General features: G+C 46.0%; 1 protein-coding gene across 2 annotated transcripts in view; it reads left to right on the plus strand.

Moving 5' to 3' along the window:
• NTN4 (netrin 4) overlaps positions 1-27,182 on the plus strand; it is a 313,242-nt gene that overhangs the window by 52,791 nt on the left and 233,269 nt on the right. The window lies entirely within an intron of this gene.

Here is a 27,182-nt window from a genome sequence, read left to right on the forward strand (position 1 = left end):
AAAAAAAGCAACAAAAAAAAAGCAAAAAGCACTTAGCTATACAGAGCAGCAGGTCACAGGAACAATCAGGAGAAGCTCAGATCCAACACTGAAACATTGACAAGGAGCAAGGATAGCAGCATCAGGCGGAGTTAAGTAATGAAGCAGTTAACGAGCTCACCAGAACACCTGAGGGAGGAAGCTCAGAAGCTGCAGTACCACTTGTGACCACAGGAGTGAATTCAGCCACAGAATTCACAACACTAGCCCTAGAGATAGAAAATAAAGCCTACCTTGCCTCAGAGAAATACCCCAAAGGAAAAGGCAGCCCCCCACATATATTGACTGTGAGAAAAGATGAAAGTCACAAACACAGAAATGAAACAGGTTTCAGCAAAGGGAGGCCAGACTTGCTAAACAGACTGAGGATAGGAAAGGTATCTTTGCGGTCAGCACAAAAAACTACAAAAAGACCACGCAGAGTGTGCAAAAAGACCTCCGCACCGACTCACGGTGCGGAGGTGCCACTCTGCATCCCAGAGCTTCCAGCTAGCAAGGCAAAATCATGATAGCAAGCTGGACAAGGAAAATAATGAACAAATAATTAACTAGCAGGGACTTAGCTTCTGCTGGAGTAAACAGGTCACCAGAAAGATCCAAGAGCGAACTGAACCAGTACAAGAACATTGACAACTGGCATGGAGTAACGATCAGAGTGGAGTTAAATAGAGCAGCCAGCCTAAGACTAAACTAGGTCACCTGTGGAAGGAACCTCAGAACCAGCAGCTCCACTCACAGCCACCAGAGGGAGTCCATGGACAGAACTCGCCGAAGTACCATTCATGACCACAGGAGGGAGTTCGATAACAGAATTCACAACAGTACCCCCCCCTTGAGGAGGGGTCACCGAACCCTCACCAGAACCCCCCGGCCGATCAGGACATGTCAAATGAAAGGCACGAACCAGATCGGCAGCATGAACATCAGAGGCAACAACCCAGGAATTATCTTCCTGACCATAACCCTTCCACTTGACCAGGTACTGGAGTTTCCATCTCGAAATGCGAGAATCTAAAATCTCCACCACATACTCCAACTCCCCCTCGACCAACACCGGGGCAGGAGGGTCAACGGAGGGAACCATAGGCGCCACGTATCTCCGCAATAATGACCTATGGAACACATTATGGATGGCAAAAGAAGCTGGAAGGGCCAAACGAAATGACAGGATTGAGAACTTCAGAAATCTTATACGGACCAATGAAGCGAGGCTTAAACTTAGGAGAGGAAACCTTCATAGGAACATAACGAGACGACAACCAAACCAAATCCCCAACACGAAGTCGGGGACCAACACAGCGCCGGTGGTTAGCAAAACGTTGAGCCTTCTCCTGGGACAATGTCAAATTGTCCACCACATGAGTCCAAATCTGCTGCAACCTGTCCACCACAGTCCACCTGTCCACACCAGGACAGTCCGAAGGCTCAACCTGCCCTGAAGAAAAACGAGGATGGAAACCAGAATTACAGAAGAAAGGCGAAACCAAAGTAGCCGAGCTGGCCCGATTATTAAGGGCGAACTCAGCCAAAGGCAAGAAGGACACCCAATCATCCTGATCAGCATAAACAAAGCATCAGATATGTTTCCAAAGTCTGATTAGTTCGTTCAGTTTGGCCATTTTTCTGAGGATGGAAGGCCGAGGAAAAAGACAAATCAATGCCCATCCTAGCACAAAAGGACCGCCAGAAACAAACTGGGAACCTCTGTCCGAGACGATGTTCTCCGGAATGCCATGCAAACGAACCACATGCTGGAAAAACAATGGCACCAAATCAGAGGAGGAAGGCAATTTAGACAAGGGTACCAAATGGACCATCTTAGAGAAGCGATCACAAACCACCCAAATGACCGACATCCTTTGAGAGACAGGAAGATCTGAAATAAAATCCATGGAAATATGCGTCCATGGCCTCTTCGGGACCGGCAAGGGCAAAAACAACCCACTGGCACGAGAACAGCAGGGCTTAGCCCGAGCACAAGTCCCACAGGACTGCACAAAAGAACGCACATCCCGAGACAAAGAAGGCCACCAAAAGGATCTAGCCACCAAATCTCTGATACCAAAGATTCCAGGATATCCAGCCAATACCGAACAATGAACCTCAGAGATAACTCTACTAGTCCATCTATCAGGGACAAACAGTTTCTCCGCTGGACAACGGTCAGGTCTATCAGCCTGAAACTTCTGCAGCACCTGCCGCAAATCAGGGGAGATGGCAGACAAAATTACCCCCTCTTTGAGAATACCCGCCGGCTCAGGAACACCCGGAGAGTCAGGCACAAAACTCCTTGATAGGGCATCAGCCTTCACATTCTTAGAGCCCGGAAGGTACGAAACCACAAAATCAAAACGGGAGAAAAACAGCGACCATTGAGCCTGTCTAGGATTCAACCGTTTGGCAGACTCGAGATACGTCAGATTCTTGTGATCCGTCAAGACCACCACGCGATGCTTGGCTCCTTCAAGCCAATGTCGCCACTCCTCGAATGCCCACTTCATGGCCAACAACTCTCGATTGCCAACATCATAATTGCGCTCAGCAGGCGAGAATTTTCTAGAAAAGAAGGCACATGGTTTCATCACCGAGCCATCAGAACTTCTTTGCGACAAAACAGCCCCTGCTCCAATCTCAGAAGCATCAACCTCGACCTGAAACGGGAGCGAAACATCTGGCTGGCACAACACAGGGGCAGAAGAAAAACGACGCTTCAACTCCTGAAAAGCCTCTACAGCCGCAGAGGACCAATTGACGACATCAGCACCTTTCTTGGTCAAATCAGTCAACGGTTTAGCAACACTAGAAAAATTAGCGATGAAGCGACGGTAAAAATTAGCAAAGCCCAGGAACTTCTGCAGGCTCTTCACAGATGTTGGTTGAGTCCAATCATAAATGGCCTGAACTTTAACAGGGTCCATCTCGATAGTAGAAGGGGAAAAAATGAAACCCAAAAATGAAACCTTCTGAACTCCAAAGAGACATTTTGACCCCTTCACAAACAAGGAATTCGCACGAAGGACCTGGAACACCATTCTGACCTGCTTCACATGAGACTCCCAATGATCTGAAAAGACCAAAATATCATCCAAATATACAATCAAGAATCTATCCAGGTACTTTCGGAAGATGTCATGCATAAAGGACTGAAACACAGATGGAGCATTAGAAAGCCCGAATGGCATAACCAGGTACTCAAAATGGCCCTCGGGCGTATTAAATGCTGTTTTCCATTCATCGCCCTGTTTAATTCGCACAAGATTATACGCCCCTCGAAGATCAATCTTGGTGAACCAACTAGCCCCCTTAATCCGAGCAAACAAATCAGACAGCAGCGGCAAAGGGTACTGAAATTTGACTGTGATCTTATTAAGAAGGCGGTAATCAATACAAGGTCTCAAAGAACCATCCTTCTTGGCCACAAAAAAGAACCCTGCTCCCAACGGTGATGACGACGGCCGAATATGACCTTTCTCCAAGGATTCCTTTATATAACTCCGCATAGCGGCGTGCTCTGGCACAGATAAATTAAACAGTCGGCCCTTAGGAAACTGTAAGACTCATGCTGGTGTGGTATTTGGAGGCAGGTATATCTCGCCCAGGTGTTTGTCCTATGTGAATTAGGCCACTCAGTATCTTCAGGGTGCTAATGGGTTAATGATTGCAGGAATAAAAGATGACCAGCTGGGCGTTTCCAGTGTCTGCCTGGGGCACACAGATTGCCTGCCTGTGTGAGACAAACGAGAGTGAAGAGCTCTGCTCAAGATCTGTGTGATGTTAGCTGGGTGGGAGTTGCCCCCCCAGTTGTTGAGATAGCAACGTATTTGTTTAGTTAGTGCCGGACAGGCTAGGATTTATTTTTATGTTTTGTTTTGTTCATGTTGCTTTCACGTTAATAAATCTGACCTGAGGTCAGCCTGCTCAGAAACCTGCTGTACGCCTCAGATTCAATGCACAAACCACGTGACCTTTGACCCCAGCAAAGGCGATCCCGGAGTGTTTTGTCACATTGTGGTGGAGAATGCGGGCATACCGTGGCACAGGCGACAGCATGGAAGCCGTGGTGAAAGCCTTAGTACAGTCCACTGCCGTACAGCAGCAGGCCACTGCTGCACAGCATGAAGCTAATCGCTTGATGGCCGCACAGCTGAAGGAGTTAGTGGACATGACGGTTGCAGACCGCCAACTTCTCCAACAGGTGGCGCAGCGCCTGGTGAGCATGCCTGACGCTGACCCGAAAGCAGAGTACAGAAGGATCCATGTGAGTCGATACTGGCAAAAGCTGACTGCAGAAGATGACGTCGAGGCATACCTGTCAACGTTTGAGCGGACGGCGTTGAGAGAGAAGTGGCCGAAGGCACGATGGGCCGATTTGATTGCCCCGTTTCTCTCCGGCGAGGCCCAAAAAGCTTACCATGATTTGGACCCGGAGGTCGCTCAGGACTCTGAGAAACTGAAAGCTGAGATCCTGGCCCGGCTGGGTGTGACGACGGCTGTCCGGGCACAGAGGGTACATCAGTGGACATACCAGCAAGATAAACCGGCGCGGTCTCAGATGTTCGACCTGATCTACTTAACAAAGAAATGGCTGCAACCCGAGGTACTGACAATACCCGAAATAATCCAGCGGGTTGTCCTGGACAAGTACCTGAGAGTACTACCCCCAGCGCTGAAAAGGTGGGTAAGCCAAGGAAATCCCACAAACAGCGGATCAACTTGTGGAGTTGGTCGAGCGTTATTCCGTGGCAGAAGGACTTCCCGACGACACCGCCAACCCCCGGTCTGTGCCTCCTCCTCGTGGAACCGGTAAGACTGTTCCAGGGACCACGGGTGAAGGAAAATCGCTTAAAACTGTGGGGGAGGAGTCCGGGACTGCTCGGACTCCGAGACCAAGAGTATTGGACGGTGGTCTCAGTAGGGGACCTGTTAGGTGTTTCCGCTGCCATGAGAAGTGTCATGTTTCTGCGAACTGTCCTGTTACCGCTGAACCCATGCAGTGCGACGTTATAGACTCTAGAAAACGCATGTCTTTGGTTACACAGCTAGTGAGTGTGAATGCGGGTCAAAATGATACAGTGAAACACCTGTGTGAATTATCTGTTGATGGGAAAAATGTTGTGGCATTACTAGACTCTGGAAGTGTGGTGACTCTGGTGAAAGCTAGTCTGGTGGCACTTCCGTCTGGTCCGTCTGACAAGTTTTCTGTGACGTGTGTGCATGGTGACACCCGCTCGTACTTAACAGCGGTCATATAGATTTCTACTCCCTATGGGTCAGTGCAGCACAAAGTGGGACTCGTTCCCGCATTTTTACAGGATGTAATCCTGGGCAGGGATTTTCCCTATTTCTGGCAGTTGTGGGAGAATCAGTTGCTCCTTCATGGTAGCTGTACCCGTGAATCTTCTCCCATGCCATCTGGAGGTCCCGAGTCCCTAGAGGAGACCCCACAGGAAGATGTTGCTGGGGAGGTTAGTGAATCTAACCTTCAGTACCTCTTCTCCGTCATGGCGGGGGAAACAGAGGAAACTGAGGAACCTCAGCGAGAGGCGGAGGCAGACAGCCATCCGGCCCCCTGCCTGCCAGATTTGGGAGTCCAGGTGGATGACTTCCACAGCGAGCAAATGAAAGATCCTACCCTGACTCCGGCTAGGAAAAATGTAAAAATGATAGATGGGGTACCCGTAGAACCTGACACTAGGCTAGCGTACCCATATATGGTTCTTGAAAATGATTTGCTCTACCAGGTAGAAAAAAAGGGGAAGACACAGTGCAACGGTTAGTAGTACCCAAACCTTATCAGCGGAAGGTACTGGATTTGGCCCACGGACATATAATGGGGGGACATCTGGGGGTACAGAAAACCACAGAAAGGATATTGCATTGTTTTGTGTGGCCTGGAATACATTATGATGTGCGTAACTATTGTGAGTCCTGTCCAGAGTGCCAAATCGCGGCCCCTAAATCTCAGTTCCGTAGCCCTTTGGTAACCCTTCCCATCATCAGGGTCCCTTTTGAGAGAATTGGGATGGATTTGGTTGGGCCCCTTCCCCAATCCGCACGTGGGCACCAACATATCCTCGTCATCGTGGACTATGCCACTCGTTACCCGGAAGCCATCCCTTTGCGTAACACAGCTACCAAGACGATCGCCAAGGAATTGGTACAAGTGTTTAGTCCGGTGGGAATTCCAAAACAGATACTCACCGACCAGGGGACTCCCTTTATGTCGAGGGTAATGAAGGAGCTCTGCAGGCTCTTACAAATAGACCCGTTGCGTACGTCTGTCTATCACCCTCAAACAGATGGCCTGGTTGAGCGCTTCAACAAAACCTTAAAACAGATGCTCCGGAAGGCGATAGACAAAGATGGGAAGAACTGGGATTACTTGTTACCCTATTTGCTGTTTGCCATTAGGGAAGTTCCCCAGTCTTCCACAGGGTTTTCGCCTTTCGAACTGTTGTACGCCCGTCGTCCCCGGGGACTGCTGGACGTCGCAAAAGAAACCTGGGAAGGTCAAGTCACTCCCTTTAAAACGGTGATCGACCATGTAACACAAATGCAGGATCGTATTGCCGCTGTCATGCCCATTGTTAGGGACCATATGTTACAGGCCCAGGGAGCCCAGAGGCAAAGTTATGATAGAGGGGCTAAGGTCCGTACATTTGCACCCGGCGATAGGGTGTTGGTCCTAATCCCTACGGTGGATAGTAAATTCCTGGCGAAATGGCAGGGCCCATTTGAGGTCCGAGAAAGAGTTGGTGAAGTGAACTATAAAGTGTACCAGCCGGGTAAGAGAAAACCGGAACAGATTTATCATGTGAATCTGATAAAATCCTGGAAAGACCGCTCTGCCCTAACGGCGGATCTGCCCCGTCCGGTTTGTTCACCTACTGTACCGGAGGTGCAGGTTGCCGAGACTCTCTCAGAACGACAAAAATCTGAGGTTAAGCAATTTTTGTTACAGAACCGACAGTTTTTCTCCGAAAAACCTGGCCGGACTAAGTTGGTGAAACATGAGATTGTCACAGAGCCTGGCGTCACTGTTCATGTGAAGCCCTACCGGATTCCGGAAGCCCGCCGTGAAGCCGTCTCCCGGGAAGTGATGGCAATGTTGGACTTAGGAGTCATTGAGGAGTCGCACAGCGCCTGGTCCAGTCCAATTGTGTTGATACCTAAACCGGATGGCTCCATCCGGTTTTGTAATGACTTTAGGAAACTGAATGCAGTTTCTAAATTTGATGCGTACCCTATGCCCCGGGTCGATGAGTTGATCGACCGGCTTGGTAAAGCCCGATACATTACGACCCTGGATTTAACAAAGGGGTACTGGCAGATTCCTCTGGCCGAGGCGGCCAGAGAGAAGACGGCATTTGCTACACCGGAAGGTCTGTTCCAGTATGTCTATATGCCGTTTGGACTTCACGGAGCTCCCGCAACGTTCCAGAGATTGATGGATCGAGTCTTGAGGCCTCACAGACAGTACGCTTCTGCCTACCTGGATGACATCGTAATTTACAGCATGGACTGGGAAACTCATCTCCAGAAGGTACAAGCGGTGATTGATGACCTGCGAGATGCAGGTTTAACAGCAAACCCCAAGAAATGCCACATCGGGCTTGAAGAAGCCCGATACTTGGGCTACGTGATTGGCCGAGGAGTGGTTAAACCCCAGATCGACAAAATACAGGCAATTCAGGGCTGGCCACAACCAGTGAACAAAAAACAAGTACAGGCTTTTCTGGGGATTGCCGGCTATTATCGCCGGTTCATACCCAATTTTGCAGCCATGGCTACTCCCTTGACGGATCTTACCAAGGGGAAGGGTTCCGTCATGGTAAAATGGACCTCAGCTGCTGAAGAGGCCTTCCACAGCCTGAAACGGGCTTTGTGCTCTCAGCCCGTACTAGTGACTCCTGATTTCAGCAGCGAGTTTGTGGTACAAACTGATGCCTCTGATACTGGTGTCGGAGCTGTATTTTCCCAGGTGAGGGACGGAGTCGAAAACCCGGTCCTCTACCTCAGTCGGAAACTGAATGTACATGAGCAGAGGTATGCAGTGGTTGAAAAAGAGTGCCTAGCCATTAAATGGGCTCTCGACTCCCTCAAGTATTACCTGGCCGGTAGGAAGTTTAGGCTGGTCACAGACCATGCCGCTCTCAAGTGGATGCACCTCCACAAAGACCGTAATAGTCGGGTAACCCGGTGGTTCCTTGCCCTGCAGGCTTACTCTTTTACGGTGGAGCACCGACCTGGGGTGCAGATGGGGAACGCCGATGCCCTATCCCGAGTGCACTGTTTCAAAAGTGTTCTTGCTCGACCGGAGTGGTCTGAGCAAGGGGGGGATATGTAAGACTCATGCTGGTGTGGTAGTTGGAGGCAGGTATATCTCGCCCAGGTGTTTGTCCTATGTGAATTAGGCCACTCAGTATCTTCAGGGTGCTAATGGGTTAATGATTGCAGGAATAAAAGATGACCAGCTGGGCGTTTCCAGTGTCTGCCTGGGGCACACAGATTGCCTGCCTGTGTGAGACAAACGTGAGTGAAGAGCTCTGCTCAAGATCTGTGTGATGTTAGCTGGGTGGGAGATAGCAACGTATTTGTTTAGTTAGTGCCGGACAGGCTAGGATTTATTTTTATGTTTTGTTTTGTTCATGTTGCTTTCACGTTAATAAATCTGACCTGAGGTCAGCCTGCTCAGAAACCTGCTGTACGCCTCAGATTCAATGCACAAACCACGTGACCTTTGACCCCAGCAAAGGCAATCCCGGAGTGTTTTGTCACAGAAACTTACTACCAGGAATCAAATTAATAGCTCAATCGCAGTCCCTATGAGGAGGTAGGGCACTGGATTTGGGCTCATCAAATACATCCTGGTAATCTGACAAAAACTCAGGGACTTCAGAAGGAGTGGAAGGCGAAATTGACAGCAAGGGAACATTACCATGTACCCCCTGACAACCCCAGCTGGACACAGACATAGATTTCTAATCCAATACTGGATTATGGACCTGTAGCCATGGCAATCCCAAAACGACCACATCATGCAGATTATGCAACACCAAAAAACGAATATCCTCCTGATGTGCAGGAGCCATGCACATGGTCAATTGAGTCCAGTACTGAGGCTTATTCTTGGCCAAAGGCGTAGCATCAATTCCTCTCAATGGAATAGGATACTGCAAGGGCTCCAAGAAAAACCACAGCGCCTGGCAAACTCCAAGTCCATCAAATTCAGGGCAGCGCCTGAATCCACAAATGCCATAACAGAATAGGATGACAAAGAGCAAATCAGAGTAACGGACAAGAGAAATTTAGACTGTACCGTTCCAATGGCGGCAGACCTAGCGAACTGCTTAGTGCGCTTAGGACAATCGGAGATAGCATGAGTGGAATCACCACAGTAAAAACACAGCCTATTCCGACGTCTGTGTTCTTGCCGTTCAGCTCTGGTCAAAGTCCTATCACATTGCATAGGCTCAAACCTATGCTCAGAGAATACCGCCAAATGGTGCACAGCTTTGCGCTCACGCAAGCGCCGATCGATCTGAATGGCCAAGGACATAGACTCATTCAGACCAGCAGGCGTGGGAAATCCCACCATGACATCCTTAAGGGCTTCAGAAAGACCCTTTCTGAAAATTGCCGCCAGGGCACACTCATTCCACTGAGTAAGCACATACCACTTTCTAAACTTCTGACAATACACCTCCGCTTCATCCTGACCTTGACACAAAGCCAGCAAGATTTTCTCTGCCTGATCCACTGAATTCGGTTCATCATAAAGCAATCCAGAGGAGCGGGGTTTCAAAGCTAGAAACAGTTTACAATTATTTTTGAAATTCAGGAACTTAGATCTATCCCCAGAAAACAAATCAGGAATAGGAATTCTAGGCTCTAACATCGGATTCTGAACCACAAAATCTTGTGTTTTTGTACCCTTGCAGTGAGATGATCCACACAAGAGGACAGACCTTGAATGTCCCTATCTACACCTGTGTCCTGAACCACCCAGAGGTTAAGGGGAAAAGAAAGACAAAACACACTGCAGAGAAAAAAAAATGGTCTCAGAACTTCTCTAATCCCTCTATTGAGATGCATTAATACTTTGGGCCAGCTGTACTGTTATGGACCTGGTGGTTAGGAGCACCCGGAACGACCTGATGGTTAAACTCACACAGGACAAGCTCTGGGAAGTGGGAGCTCTGCTGACCGCAACCCCTAATCCTATCACACAACTAGAAATAGCCGTGGAGCGTACCTAACTCTACCTAGACGCCTCTTCACAGCCTAAGAGCTAACTAGCCCTAGAGATAGAAAATAAAGCCTACCTTGCCTCAGAGAAATTCCCCAAAGGAAAAGGCAGCCCCCCACATATATTGACTGTGAGAAAAGATGAAAGTCACAAACACAGAAATGAAACAGGTTTCAGCAAAGGGAGGCCAGACTTACTAAACAGACTGAGGATAGGAAAGGTATCTTTGCGGTCAGCACAAAAAACTACAAAAAGACCACGCAGAGTGTGCAAAAAGACCTCCGCACCGACTCACGGTGCGGAGGTGCCACTCTGCATCCCAGAGCTTCCAGCTAGCAAGGCAAAATCATGATAGCAAGCTGGACAAGGAAAATAATGAACAAATAATTAACTAGCAGGGACTTAGCTTCTGTTGGAGTAGACAGGTCACCAGAAAGATCCAAGAGCGAACTGAACCAGTACAAGAACATTGACAGCTGGCATGGAGTAACGATCAGAGTGGAGTTAAATAGAGCAGCCAGCCTAAGACTAAACTAGGTCACCTGTGGAAGGAACCTCAGAACTAGCAGCTCCACTCACAGCCACCAGAGGGAGTCCATGGACAGAACTCGCCGAAGTACCATTCATGACCACAGGAGGGAGTTCGATAACAGAATTCACAACACCTTTGCAAGGCCACAGGAGACAAGAAGTCTGACGCACAGCCAATGCGTAGAGAGGATGGTACAAGAGTATGTCCAAGTTAACATCGATGCCATGACTGTGGAACTGAACCCTTGCTCATTTTGGGCTTCCAATCTTGAAAAATGGCCTGAAGTTGCCACTCACGCCTTGGAGATCTTGTCGTGTCTCGCAGCCAGCGTTCTCTCTGAACGTGTGTGCTGCTGGTGGTGTGCTGACAGATAAGCGCACGCGGCTGTCTAGTGACAATGTAGACAGACTAACGTTCATCAAGATGAACAAATCCTGGATCCGCAAGGACTTTTCTACCCCTGTGTCATCTTGGGGAGACTAAAAGCTTGATGATTTTTGAAAATCACCTCACCAACCGTTTTACAAAACTCTGGCGAAATTGATGCCACTTAAGTGGTGTCTGTGGCCGAATTTTTGGAAAAAATGGAGACTCTTTTATTTAGTCCCCTTGCTGAGTTTTACATGACGTTGCCATCGTCAATTCCAGGTGGGTGGGGTCGTCTGCAGAGTTGTTTCCTCATACTATGGCCTGGGATTCAGAGGTCTGCTCCAAAGCTTCAGTGTCTGCTAGTCAGCAGAGTAGCCCAGCCACCCACCGCCTGTTTACCTAAGTAATATTTTTTAACGGCTTCTAGCCCAGGAAATCCGTTTGGGCCTAGTAGAATTTAGTGCTACTCAGCAGCGTACCCCACCCATGAAGCAAGCTACACCGCCTGTTTACCTAACTACTATTTTGGTACAGCATCTAGCCCCGGAAATCCGTTTGGGCCTAGTAGAATTTAGTGATACTAAACAGCGTACCCCACCCATGAAGCAAGCTACACCGCCTGTTGATCTAATTACTAATTTTTAACTGCATCTAGCCCAGGAAATTGTTTTGTACCTAATAGCATTTTGTGCTACTTAGCAGAGTACCCCACCCATGAAGCAATCAACACCGCCTGTTGATCTAATTATAAATTTTTAACTGCGTCTAGCCCAGGAAATCGTTTTGTACCTAAAAGCATTTTGTGCTACTCAGCAGAGTACCTTACCCATGAAGCAAGTTACACCGCCTGTTTACCTAAGTACTATTTTTTAACGGCATCTAGCCCAGGAAATCCTTTTGGACCTAGTAGAATTTAGTGCTACTTAGCAGCGTACCCCACCCATGAAGCTAGCTACACCGCCTGTTTACCTAACTACTATTTTGTAACGGCATCTAGCCCAGGAAATCCTTTTGGGCCTAGTAGAATTTAGTGCTACTCGGCAGTGTACCCCACCTATGAAGCAAGCTACACCGCCTGTTTACCTAAGTACTATTTTTTAACGGCATCTGGCCCAGGAAATCCTTTTGGGCCTAGTAGCAATTTCTGCTACGCAGCTGAGTACCCCACCCATGAAGCAAGCTACACCGCCTTCTTTCTTTCTCAATGTAACACCTCGGCTCTGGGGTGTCCACTCTCCCTCCAGCTCTCTCCTCACAGGTGGACTACCGCGTGTTTTCACACTGTGGCGAATCTTTTGGGCCCAGGCATAAGAAGTCGTCGAGGTAATGGATAATATGTGTCGCCTTACAAACGTCCATGACAACACAATCGAGGAAGCAACTAAATGCCTCAAATAGTAAGCAGGATATAGAGCACCCCATTGGCAATCAGCAATCTATGTAGTAGAAGCAGCCCAATGGGAGGACACTATTTGGAGGCACAGGTAGTAACCTGAACGCCCCTCAATGTCTGTTTTGGCCATTAGGGTGCCCCTTACCAACCTCTTGACCTAGCTGATTGCCTCGTCAAAGGAGGTACAGTACATAGTACTGTACTTGGTTCCGCATCGATGTTGTCGTTTACTGACCTGCCCCTTGGATATGAGAAATGGTGGATTAGTCTGAATGTATTGGGTTCATTTTTTGGCACAACTACCATCGGGGGTACCACTATGTCTTCTAAGGAAAGTGTTCTGAATGGACCCGCCGCCATTCTACCTAAAGATATTTATTTTTTTATTTTTTTTGTCAAGACGTCTGGGTGTTGGTAGAGTGAGTTCAGATTTTTACTCCAGCCTTTCTTGATTTTAGAAGGGCATGGCATGCCTATATCTGTGTCTCCTCCTCCTTTTACTCCTCCACCTCTTTTCTTTTCGCATTACTATATGTAGTTGTGACTTTTCCATGTTTGTTGTGTCTTCTGAGCAGTTTGTCAGCTTTTGGACACCTTTTAAGGTGTTTTCTATGTGTTTTCCATGTGTTTGTGTTTGCCTGCCATTGGCTTCAATGGGGTTCGACGGTGTTCGTCGAACGTTCGACGAACAGTTCGGCGAACACCTCCCTGTTCAACGAACCGAACCCGAACACTAGGGAGGTGGCTCAACACTAGTGGTTACTGCAGGTTGTAGGCTTGATGGAAGAGGTGAGTCTTCAGGTTCCCTTTGAAGGTTTCCATGGCTATAGAGTTGCTTTTTCAAATGTGAGCAGTTACAAACATTTGTAATGTTAATTGTCTGGACTGAAGTAAATAAAATCCAACTATATATGTTATAAATAAATTATTTCTGCAGAAAACTGTAAAACGTGATAAATTCATTGGTGTCATTAGGCTTCTCATTTTTATGATGTTGACAGTGGCACTAAAGACATGCTTACAGAGGCAGTTATCATATTGTGCTTGATGTTCATTGATCATGCTGCCATAAAAATTAAGATTATAAGTGGCATGTTTATTTACTTTAAATATTATTCAATACAAATTTCCACAAGACATTTCTGAAGATCTGTAACTATACAATAATTCCAATTTAGTGAATATGCTTTGGATTTGTTGCAGGATTGTGGAATAGATTTTTTTCATCCACTTAACAGCTGAAAAATTCTGGAGTGTGAATTGATATACCATGTTTTTCAGATTATAAGACACACTTTTTTCCCCCAAAATTTTTTTTGGGGAAAATGGGGGTGCGTCTTATAATCTGAATGTAGCTTACCGTCTGTGATGCAGCGAGGTCACAGGGTCGCTGCTGGAAGCTTCTGACGGCCGCGGTGGCATGAATGGGGTGATGCTGCAGGTCCCAGGTTGGTAGGAGGGGTTGTTCAAGGGTGCAGGGTTTCTGGAGACATTTTGTGAAATCCCAGAGCTTCCGCACTTTCCATGCTTTTCAATGCGATGGATTCTGAGAAAATGGCCGCCGGAGGCGACAAATGGGCAGATTGAGATAGCAGCACCAAGATCTTGACTCCAAATTATTTATATTGTGCATGCACCATTTTCTTGGAGGCCAATACATTGAAAAGCATGGAAAGTGCGGGGGTTCTGGGTTTTTATAAAATGTTGGCGGAGCCCCAGCACTGCCGAACACCGCCTCCTACCAGCTTGAGACATGCAGCATCACCCCACTCCTACCTCCGCCGGACACCGCCTTCTACCAGCCTGGGGCCTGCAGCATCCCCTGCTGTCACTGCTGGCAGCTTTCTGCAGCAGCGACCCTGCCACCTGGGATTCTGCTCCACCGCCATCCCAAGGTAAGCTACTGTAAAAGCGCACCACCATTTTTTTCCCCTATTTTCCTCCCCAAAATTTGGAGTGCATCTTATAACCCAGTGCGTTCTATATTCCGCAAAATATGGTACATGGTCAAATTTAACCCCTTAAGCCCCAAGGGTGGTTTGCACGTTAATGATCGGGCCAATTTTTACAATTCTGACCACTGTCCCTTTATGAGGTTATAACTCTGGAAAGCTTCAACGGATCCTGGTGATTCTGACACTGTTTCCTTGTGACATATTGGGCTTCATGATAGTGGTAAAATTTCTTTGATATTACCTGCGTTTATTTGTGAAAAAGCTGAAAATTTTGAAAATTTCGCAATTTTCCAAGTTTTAATTTTTATGCCCTTAAATCACAGAGATATGTCACACAAAATACTTAATAAATAACATTTCCCTCATGTCTACTCTACATCAGCACAATTTTGGAACCAAAATTTTTTTTTGTTAGGGAGTTATAAGGGTTAAAAGTTGACCAGCAATTTCTCATTTTTACAACACCATTTTTTTTTAGGGACCACATCACATTTGAAGTAATTTTGAGGGGTCTATATGATAGAAAATAACCAAGTTTGACACCATTCTAAAAACTGCACCCCTCAAGGTGCTCAAAACCACATTCATGAAGTTTATTAACCCTTCAGGTGTTTCACGGGAATTTTTGGAATGTTTAAAAAAAAATGAACATTTAACTTTTTTTCACAAAAAATTTATTTCAGCTCCAATTTGTTTTATTTTACCAAGGGTAACAGGAGAAATTGAAGCATAAAAGTTGTTGTACAATTTGTCCTGAGTACGCTGATACCCCATATGTGGGGGTAAACCACTGTTTGGGCGCTTGGCAGAGCTCGAAAGGGAAGGAGCGCCATTTGTAATGCAGACTTAGATGGATTGGTCTGCGGGCGTCACGTTGCATTTGCAGAGCCCCTGATGTACCTAAACAGTAGAAACCCCCCACAAGTGACCCCATATCGTAAACTAGACCCCATAAGGAACTTATCTAGATGTGTTGTGAGAACTTTGAACCCCCCCAAGTGTTTCACTACAGTTTATAACGCAGAGCCGTGAAAATAAAAAATCATTTTTTTCCACAAAAATAATTTTTTAGCCCCCAGTTTTGTATTTTTCCAAGGGTAACAGGAGAAATTGGACCCCTCAAGTTGTTGTCCAATTTGTCCTGAGTACGCTGATACCCCATATGTTGGTGTAAACCCCTGTTTGGGTGCACGGGAGAGCTGGGAAGGAGTACTGTTTTACTTTTTCAACGCAGAATTGGCTGGAATTGAGATCAGATGCCATTTTGCATCTGGAGAGTCCTGATGTGCCTAAACAGTGGAAACCCCCAATTGTAACTGAAACCCTAACCCCAAAACACCCCTAACCCTAACCCCAACCACACCCCTGACCCCAACACACCTCTGATCCCAACCACACACCTAACCCCAACCACACCCCTAACCCCAACACACCCCTAACCCTAACCACACCCCTAACTCCAACACACCCCTAATCCCAACCATAACCCTAACCACACCCCTAACCCTGACACACCCCTAACCCTAATCCCAACCGTAAATGTATTCCAAACCCTAACTTTAACCCCAACCCTTACTGTAGCCCTAACTTTAGCCCTAACCCTAACTTTAGCCCCAACCCTAACCCTAACTTTATCCCTAACTTTAGCCCAACCCTAACCCTATCTTTAGCCCCTAACCCTAACTTGAGCCCCAACCCTAACCCTAACTTTAGCCCCAGCCCTAACCCTAACTTTAGCCCCAACCCTAACTGTAGCCCTAACCCTAGCCCCAACCCTAATTCTAGCCCTGACCCTAGCTCTGACCCTCGCCCTAATTTTATTATTTTTACCTAACTAAGGGGGTCATGAAGGGTGGTTTGATTTATTTTTATAGCTTTTTTTAGCAGATTTTTATGATTGACAGCTGTCACACACAAAAAGACGCTTTTTATTGCAAAAAATAGTTTTTGCGTCTCCACATTTTGAGAGTTATCATTTTTCCATATTTTGGTCTACAGAGTCATGTGAGGTCTTATTTTTTGCTGGACAAGTTGACATTTTTATAAGTGACCTTTTCGGGCACGTGACATTTTTTGGTCGCTTTTTATTCCGATTTATGTGAGGCAGAATGACCAAAAGCCAGCTATTCATGAATTTCTTTTGTGGGGAGTGTTTATACCGTTCCATGTTTGGAACAATTGATAAAGCAGTTTTATTCTTCGGGTCAGTAGGATTACAGCGATACCTCATTTATATAATTTTTTTATGTTGGCGCTTTTATACGATAAAAACTATTTTATAGAGAAAATAATTATTTTTGCATCGCTTTATTCTGAGGACCATAACTTTTTTTATTTTTTCGCTGATGATGCTTTATGGCAGCTCTTTTTTTTGCGGGACAAGATGACGTTTTCAGCGGTACCATGGTTATTTATATCCATCTTTTTGATCGCGTGTTATTTCACTTTTTGTTCGGCGGTATGATAAAGCGTTGCTTTTTGCCTTGTTTTTTTTATGGTGTTCACTGAAGGGGTTAACTAGTTGGATAGTTTTATAGGTCGGGTCTTTACGGATGCGGCGATACTAATTATGTGCACTTTTATTGTTTTTTTATTTAGATAAAGAAATGTATTTATGGGAACAATATATATATTTTTTCTTAATTTATGAATTATATTTATTATTTTTTTTTACACATCTAATTTTTTTTTTTTGACATTATGACATTGTCCCAGGGGGGATATCACTATATAGTGACAGATTGCTGATCTGACACTTTGCAGAGCACTGTGTCAGATCAGCGATCTGATGTGCACTGCTCCAGGCTTACAGGCGCCTGCTTGTAAGCCACCTCCCTGCAGGACCCAGAAGTAGCCCCGCGGCCATTTTGGATCCAGGGCCTGCAGGGAGGAGACGCTCGGTACAAGGTGAGCACATCGCCTTGTACCGAGGGTCTCAGGGAAGCCTGCAGGGAGCTCCCTCCCTGCGCGATGCTTCCCTCTGCCCCGGTACGCTGCGATAATCTTTGATGTGCCAGGAGTGGTCCGTTACCGCTCCTGGCACATAATGCCGGATGTCAGCTGCGATAGTCAGCTGACACCCGGCCGCAATCGGCCGTGCTCCCTCTGTGAGCTTGGCCGATTGCATATGACGTATTATTCCGTCACTGGGAATTAAGTCCCAGGTCACCTCGACGGGATAGTACGTCATATGGGATTAAGGGGTTACAATCTGCGGTATGTCAGTTTATTTATGTTGTGAATTTCAACTGCAAACTTTACTCATGCAACATAACAGGTGAAATCTGCCAAGACACCTGCAATAAAACCCACAACAAGATCCGTTATGGATAGGTACTGTGCAGATGTACTTAGGTGTATGTGCACACAGTTTTTTAAAGAGTTTGTATGGAGCAGGTGGGCTCTCTGACAAAGTCACTGGCAAAGTGTTGGAGGAGAGATATGTTTCGCTGAGGTTAATGGCTTCAGTGATGTAAAACCCTGGAGTTTTTCTTTAAGCACATTAAGTGTTGCAAGGGGTTAACAGCCAATTTGTTTAAGGTCTGTGTTTTTGTAGACAACCATAGAGCGGGTGGGAGGTTGTCCACCTTATTTCCACCCTGGGGTGTGGTCTGGGTTTAAATAGTTGTCCTCCAGTGGCATTCGGTGTTCGGTAGGCCTGGAGAGTGGAGCTCCAGTGCGTTATGTCCTGTGAACGAAAGCTGAACCTTTTGGATGCTGATTTCTCATAAGTAGGCAGATTTCTCGCAGATACATGAACTGTGTTACATCATTTTGTTTTGTTTTCCTGTTCTGCCCTAAGGGCCGTGTTTATTTTTTCCACACCATGGTTTATGCCGCATGTATGTAATAAACTTGTGAAGGTCTGAAAAGAGACCTTTTTACTGTGCCTACTTCTGTGTCAGCTGAGTGAGCCGCTCTACCACAGCTCCAAAACAAACTGCCTGCACAATTTGCTGAGAAATTCTGCAGTGACTCTTGATATGTTCAGTATTTTTAGCATTTTTATTCTGCTTGAAATTTTGAAAAATGCCTGGTAGAAAAATAATGCTTGTTACTTATTTTGAAGCATCTCTTGATGGAATGTGCTCCAAATTAAGTGTTATCCCATTAAAAATCTGCAAAAAAATACTTCAGGAAAAAAACACTCCATGAAATGGCACATCTAGAATTGTCAATCCTTGCCCTGACTTTCTTGTAGTAGATTCTCCAAATCTGTCATGCTTTTGTTGATTTGGAGGTATGCTTAGGTTTGTTGTCGTGCTGAAAGGTGAAATTCATCTTCATCTTCTCATCAGAGGCCCAAAGACAATGCTGCTCCCCCATGCTTCACAGTGGGTGTGGTGTTCTTTTGCTGACATTTAGTATTGACTTTTGTGCCAAGTATACTTTTTGGAATTATAGCCAAAAAGTTCATTCTTTGTTTGCTTACAAAGAAATCCGTTTTCCTATCTGTTTTTGGCATAAATCTAGTGTTTGGCAGCACGGTGGCTCAATGGTTAGCACTGTTGCTTTCAAATTCAAATTCCACCAAGTTCAAATTCCACCAAGGACAATACCGCCAAGGGGTTATTATTATTTATATAGCACCATTGATTATATGGTGCCGTACATGAGAAAGTGTTACATCAAAATACAAATATCACAGTAGATAAACTTAACAATGGTAGACTGGTACAGAGGGAAGAGGACCCTGCCCTTGTGGGCTTACATTCTGCAGGCATGCATGTTCTCCCTGTGTTTGCGTGAGTTTCTTCCAGGTTCTCCGGTTTCCTCCCACATGACAAAGACACACTGAAAGGAATTTTATATTGTGAGCCCCAATTTTTTTTCTTGACTTTTCATCAATTTTTGAGGGAGGTTTAGTTCAAGGTAATGTTACTGTTGTGTCAAATTTAAGCCACTTCTTCATGAGTCTTCACAGTGTTCCATGGTATATACAATGCCTTGGAAAAATATTTGTGCCCTCCTCCTGACTGATAACTTTCAACAATGAGATGCCTATCCTGTGTTGTAAGGCTTTGGTTGTAAATTACAACTAAGGTCAGGAAACTCTTACTAGAACCTAGAGCAGCTAAGGCTGGGTTCACATTGCGTTAATAGCAGCCCGTTAAACGCATCTGCTAGCTCTATCTGCGCTAGCGGTGATGGACCCAGAAACACTGCAGCCCGTGTCTCGGGGTCCGTCACTCAATGATGGCACATGGCTAGCGCACGCCCATTGCTAGCGATGAATCCGACATTATGTCTGGCAAATTAACCTGCATTATTATTGGCACGCTGTTTGAGGTTTTATCAGGATTTTTGAGTACTAATAGTAGGGTAAATACCCTGGTACTATTACCTGCAGCCCTTTCAATAGAATATCTACAGTTAGGTCCATATATATTTGGACAGAGACAACATTTTTCTAAGTTTGGTTATAGACATTACCACAATGAATTGTAAACAAAACAATTCAGATGCAGTTGAAGTTCAGACTTTTAGCTTTCATTTGAGGGTATCCACATTAAAATTGGATGAAGGGTTTAGGAGTTTCAGCTCCTTAACATGTGCCACCCTGTTTTTAAAGGGACCAAAAGTAATTGGACAGATTCAATAATTTTAAATAAAACATTCATTTTTAGTGCTTGGTTGAAAACCCATTGTAGGCAATGACTGCCTGAAGTCTTGAACTCATGGACATCACCAGATGCTGTGTTTCCTCCTTTTTGATGCTCTGCCAGGCCTTCACTGCGGTGGTTTTCAGTTGTTGTTTGTTTGTGGGCCTTTCTGTTTGAAGTTTAGTCTTTAACAAGTGAAATGCATGCTCAATTGGGTTGAGATCAGATGACTGACTTGGCCATTCAAGAATATTCCACTTCTTTACTTTAATAAACTCCTGGGTTGCTTTGGCTTTATGTTTTAGGTCATTGTCCATCTGTAGTACGAAACGACGACCAATCAGTTTGGCTGCATTTGGCTGGATCTGAGCACACAGTATGTCTCTGAATACCTCAGAATTCATTCGGCTGCTTCTGTCCTGTGTCACATCATCAATAAACACTAGTGACCCAGTGCCACTGGCAGACATGCATGCCCAAGCCATCACACTGCCTCCGCCATGTTTTACAGATGATGTGGTATGCTTTGGATCATGAGCTGTACCACGCATTTGCCATACTTTTCTCTTTCCATCATTCTGATAGAGGTTGATCTTGGTTTCATCTGTCCAAAGAATGTTATTCCAGAACTGTGCTGGCTTTTTTAGATATTTTTTTTTAGCAAAGTCCAGTCTAGCCTTTTTATTCTTGATGCTTATGAGTGGCTTGCACCGTGCAGTGAACCCTCTGTATTTACTTTTATGCAGTCTTCTCTTTATGGTAGATTTGGATATTGATGCGCCGACCATAGAGATTATTCTGCAATCATCAACCACTGTTGTCTTCCGAGGCCGCCCAGGTCTTTTTTCATTGATGAGTTCACCAGTGCTTTCTTTCGTTTTCAGGATGTACCAAATTGTAGATTTTGCAACTCCTAATATTGTAGCAATTTTTCGGATATGTTTTTTCTGTTTTTGCAGCTTAAGGATGGCTTGTTTAATCTGCATGGAGAGCTCCTTTGACCGCATGTTTACTTCACAGCAAAACCTTCCAAATACAAGCACCACACCTCAAATCAACTCCAGGTCTTTTATCTGCTTAATTGAGAATGACATAACGAAGGGATTGCCCACACCTGTCCATGAAATAGCCTTGGAGTCAATTGTCCAATTACTTTTGGTCTCTTTAAAAACAGGGTGGCACATGTTAACGAGTTGAAACTCCTAAACCCTTCATCCAATTTTAATGTGGATACCCTCAAATGAAAGCTGAAAGTCTGAACTTCAACTGCATCTGAATTGTTTTGTTTAACCCCTTCCCGACCTGTGACACAGCGTATGCGTCATGAAAGTCGGTGCCAATCCGACCTGTGACGCATATGCTGTGTCACAGAATGATCGCGTCCCTGCAGATCCGGTGAAAGGGTTAACTCCCATTTCACCCGATCTGCAGGGACAGGGGGAGTGGTAGTTTAGCCCAGGGGGGGTGGCTTCACCCCCTCGTGGCTACGATCGCTCTGATTGGCTGTTGAAAGTGAAACTGCCAATCAGAGCGATTTGTAATATTTCACCTAAAAAAATGGTGAAATATTACAATCCAGCCATGGCCGATGCTGCAATATCATTGGCCATGGCTGGAAACACTTATGTGCACCCACCCCACCCCACCGATCGCCCCCCCAGCACCCAGATCTGTGGTCTGCTCCCCTCGGTCCTGTGCTCCGCTCCCCCGTCCTCCTGCCCGCTCCCCCCGTGCTCCAATCACACCCCCGTGCTCCAATCAAACCCCCCCGCACTCCGATCCCCCCCCCGCACAGCGATCCCCCCCCCGCACAGCGATTCCCCCCCGTGCTCCGATCCACCCGCCCGCACAGCGATCCCCCACTCCGTGCTCCAATCCACCCCCCCGTGTTCCGTTCCACCCCCCCGTGCTCCGACGCCCCCCCCGTGCCCTGATCTCCCCCTCCTTATACTTACCTGGCCTCCCGGGGACCGTCCGTCTTCTTTCCTGGGCGCCGCCATCTTCCAAAATGGCGGGCGCATGTGCAGTGCGCCCACCGAATCTTTTGATCACTGAGATAGGTTATATCTCAGTGATCAAAATAAAAAAAAAAAGTAAATGACCCCCCCCCCCCTTTGTCACCCCCATAGGTAGGGACAATAAAAAAAATATTTTTTTTTTTTCCACTAAGGTTGGGGTAAGAACTAGGGTTAGGGTTAGGGGTAGGGTTAGGGGTAGGGGTAGGGTTTCGGTATGTGCACACGTATTCTGGTCCTCTGCGGATTTTTCCGCTGCGGATTTGATAAATCCGCAGTGCTAAACCGCTGCGGATTTATGGCGGATTTTCCATGTTTTTTCTGCGCATTTCAATGCGGTTTTACAACAGCGATTTTCTATTTGAGCAGTTGTGAAACCGCTGCGGAATCCGCAGAAAGAAGTGACATGCTGCGGAATGTAAACCGCTGCGTTTCCGTGCAGTTTTTCCGCAGCATGTGTACAGCGATTTTTGTTTTCCATAGGTTTGCATTGAACTGTAAACTCATGGGAAACTGCTGCGGATCCGCAGCGTTTTCCGCAGCGTGTGCACATACCTTTAGAATTAGGCTTTGTGCACACGGTGCGGATTGGCCGCTGCGGATCCGCAGCAGAGTTCCATCAGGTTTACAGTACCATGTAAACATATGGAAAGCCAAATCCGCTGTGCCCATGGTGCGGAAAATACCGCGCGGGAACGCTGCGTTGTATTTTCCGCAGCATGTCAATTCTTTGTGCGGATTCCGCAGCGTTTTACACCTGTTCCTCAATAGGAATCCGCAGGTGAAATCCGGACAAAAAACACTGGAAATCCGCGGTAAATCCGCAGGTAAAACGCAGTGCCTTTTACCCGCAGATTTTTCAAAAATGGTGCTGAAAAATCTCATACGAATCCGCAACGTTGGCACATAGCCTTAGGGCTAGGGTTGGGTTGGAATTAGGGTTGTGGTTAGGGTTAGGGGTGTGTTGGGGTTACGGGTGTGTTGGGGTTAGGGTTGTGATTAGGGTTACGGCTACAGTTGGGATAAGGGTTAGGGGTGTGTTGGAGTTAGAATTGAGGGGTTTCCACTGTTTAGGCACATCAGGGGGTCTCCAAACGCAACATGGCGCCACCATTGATTCCAGCCAATCTTGTATTCAAAAAGTCAAATGGTGCTCCCTCACTTCCGAGCCCCAACGTGCACCCAAACAGTGGTTTACCCCCACATATGGGGTACCAGCATACTCAGGACAAACTGCGCAACAATTACTGGGGTCCAATTTCTCCTGTTACCCTTGTGAAAATAAAGAAATGCTTGCTAAAACATCATTTTTGAGGAAAGAAAAATGATTTTTTATTTTCACGGCTCTGCGTTGTAAACGTCTGTGAAGCACTTGGGGGTTCAAAGTGCTCACCACATATCTAGATAAGTTCCTTGGGGGGTCTAGTTTCTAAAATGGGGTCACTTGTGGGGGGTTTCTACTGTTTAGGCACACCAGGGGCTCTGCAAACGCAATGTGACGCCCGCAGACCATTCCATCAAAGTCTGCATTTCAAAAGTCACTACTTCCCTTCTGAGCCCCGACGTGTGCCCAAACAGTGGTTTACCCCCACACATGGGGTATCAGCGTACTCAGGAGAAACTGGACAACAACTTTAGGGGTCCAATTTCTCCTGTAACCCTTGGGAAAATAAAAAATTCTGGGCTAAATAATTATTTTTGAGGAAAGAAAACGTATTTATTATTTTCACGGCTCTGCATTATAAACTTCTATGAAGCACTTGGGGGTTCAAAGTGCTCACCACACATCTAGATAAGTTCCTTTCAGGGTCTAGTTTCCAAAATGAGGTCACTTGTGGGGGGTTTCTACTGTTTAGGCACATCAGGGGCTCTGCAAACGCAACGTGACGCCCGCAGAGCATTCCATCAAAGTCTGCATTTCAAAACGTCACTACTTCAATTCCGAGCCCCGGCATGTGCCCAAACAGTAGTTTACCCCCACATATGGGGTATCACCGTACTCAGGAGAAACTGGACAACAAATATTGTGGTCAAATTTCTCCTGTTACCCTTGGGAAAATTAAAAAATTCTGGGCTAAATAATTATTTTTGAGGAAAGAAAACGTATTTATTATTTTCACGGCTCTGCATTATAAACTTCTGTGAAGCACTTGGGGGTTCAAAGTGCTCACCACACATCTAGATAAGTTCCTTTCGGGGTCTAGTTTCCAAAATGGGGTCACTTGTGGGGGGTTTCTACTGTTTAGGCACATCAGGGGCTCTGCAAACGCAACGTGACGCCCGCAGAGCATTCCATCAAAGTCTGCATTTCAAAACGTCACTACTTCAATTCCGAGCCCCGGCATGTGCCCAAACAGTAGTTTACCCCCACATATGGGGTATCACCGTACTCAGGAGAAACTGGACAACAAATATTGCGGTCAAATTTCTCCTGTTACCCTTGGGAAAATTAAAAAATTCTGGGCTAAATAATTATTTTTGAGGAAAGAAAACGTATTTATTATTTTCACGGCTCTGCATTATAAACTTCTATGAAGCACTTGGGGTTCAAAGTGCTCACCACAAATCTAGATAAGTTCCTTTCGGGGTGTAGTTTCCAAAATGGGGTCACTTGTGGGGGGTTTCTACTGTTTAGGCACATCAGGGGCTCTGCAAACGCAACGTGACGCCCGCAGAGCATTCCATCAAAGTCTGCATTTCAAAACGTCACTACTTCAATTCCGAGCCCCGGCATGTGCCCAAACAGTAGTTTACCCCCACATATGGGGTATCACCGTACTCAGGAGAAACTGGACAACAAATATTGCGGTCAAATTTCTCCTGTTACCCTTGGGAAAATTTAAAAATTCTGGGCTAAATAATTATTTTTGAGGAAAGAAAACGTATTTATTATTTTCACGGCTCTGCATTATAAACTTCTGTGAAGCACTTGGGGGTTCAAAGTGCTCACCACACATCTAGATAAGTTCCTTTCGGGGTCTAGTTTCCAAAATGGGGTCACTTGTGGGGGGTTTCTACTGTTTAGGCACATCAGGGGCTCTGCAAATGCAACGTGACGCCCGCAGAGCATTCCATCAAAGTCTGCATTTCAAAACGTCACTACTTCAATTCCGAGCCCCGGCATGTGCCCAAACAGTAGTTTACCCCCACATATGGGGTATCACCGTACTCAGGAGAAACTGGACAACAAATATTGCGGTCAAATTTCTCCTGTTACCCTTGGGAAAATTAAAAAATTCTGGGCTAAATAATTATTTTTGAGGAAAGAAAACGTATTTATTATTTTCACGGCTCTGCATTATAAACTTCTATGAAGCACTTGGGGGTTCAAAGTGCTCACCACACATCTAGATAAGTTCCTTTCGGGGTCTAGTTTCCAAAATGGGGTCACTTGTGGGGGGTTTCTACTGTTTAGGCACATCAGGGGCTCTGCAAACGCAACGTGACGCCCGCAGAGCATTCCATCAAAGTCTGCATTTCAAAACGTCACTACTTCAATTCCGAGCCCCGGCATGTGCCCAAACAGTAGTTTACCCCCACATATGGGGTATCAGCGTACTCAGGAGAAACTGGACAACAACTTTTGGGATCCAATTTCTCCTGTTACCCTTGGGAAAATAAAAAATTCTGGGCTAAATAATTATTTTTGAGGAAAGAAAGCGTATTTATTATTTTCACGGCTCTGCATTATAAACTTCTATGAAGCACTTGGGGGTTCAAAGTGCTCACCACACATCTAGATAAGTTCCTTTCGGGGTCTAGTTTCCAAAATGGGGTCACTTGGGGGTTTCTACTGTTAAGCCACATCAGGGGCTCTGCAAACGCAACGTGACGCCCACAGAGCATTCCATCAAAGTCTGCATTTCAAAATGTCACTACTTCACTTCCGAGCCCCGGCATGTGCCCAAACAGTGGTTTACCCCCACATATGGGGTATCAGCGTACTCAGCAGAAACTGGACAACAACTTTTGGGGTCAAATTTCTCCTGTTACCCTTTGTAAAATAAAAAATTGCAGGCTAAAAATCATTTTTGAGAAAATAATTTTTTTTTTTATTTTCATGGCTCTGCGTTATAAACTTCTGTGAAGCACTTGGGGGTTCAAAGTCCTCACCACACATCTAGATTAGTTCCTTTGGGGGTCTAGTTTCCAAAATGGGGTCATTTCTGGGGGATCTCCAATGTTTAGGCACACAGGGGCTCTCCAAACGTGACATGGTGTCCGCTAATGATTGGAGCTAATTTTCCATTTAAAAAGCCAAATGGCGTGCCATCCCTTCCGAGCCCTGCCGTGCGTCCAAACAGTGGTTTACCCCCACATATGGGGTATCAGCGTACTCAGGACAAACTGGACAACAATATTTGGGGTCCAATTTCTCCTATTATCCTTGGCAATATAGGAAATTCCAGGCTAAAAAATCATTTTTGAGGAAAGAAAAATTATTTTTTATTTTCATGGCTCTGCGTTATAAACTTCTGTGAAGCACCTGGGGGTTTAAAATGCTCAATATGCATCTAGATAAGTTCCTTGGGGGGTCTAGTTTCCAAAATGGGGTCACTTGTGGGGGAGCTCCAATGCATAGGCACACAGGGGCTCTCCAAATGCGACATGGTGTCCACTAACAATTGGAGCTATTTTTCCATTCAAAAAGTCAAATGGCGCGCCTTCCCTTCCGAGCCCTGCCGTGTGCCCAAACAGTGGTTTACCCCCACATATGAGGTATCGGCGTACTCGGGAGAAATTGCCCAACACATTTTAGGATCCATTTTATCCTGTTGCCCATGTGAAAATGAAAAAATTGAGGCTAAAAGAATTTTTTTGTGAAAAAAAAGTACTTTTTCATTTTTACGGATCAATTTGTGAAGCACCTGGGGGTTCAAAGTGCTCACTATGCATCTAGATAAGTTCCTTGGGGCGTCTAGTTTCCAAAATGGGGTCACTTGTGGGGGAGCGCCAATGTTTAGGCACACAGGAGCTCTCCAAACGTGACATGGTGTCCGCTAACGATGGAAATAATTTTTCATTCA

The sequence above is a fragment of the Ranitomeya imitator genome, chromosome 4 (genome assembly GCF_032444005.1).
Source record: "Ranitomeya imitator isolate aRanImi1 chromosome 4, aRanImi1.pri, whole genome shotgun sequence".
NCBI classification, from domain to species: domain Eukaryota; kingdom Metazoa; phylum Chordata; class Amphibia; order Anura; family Dendrobatidae; genus Ranitomeya; species Ranitomeya imitator.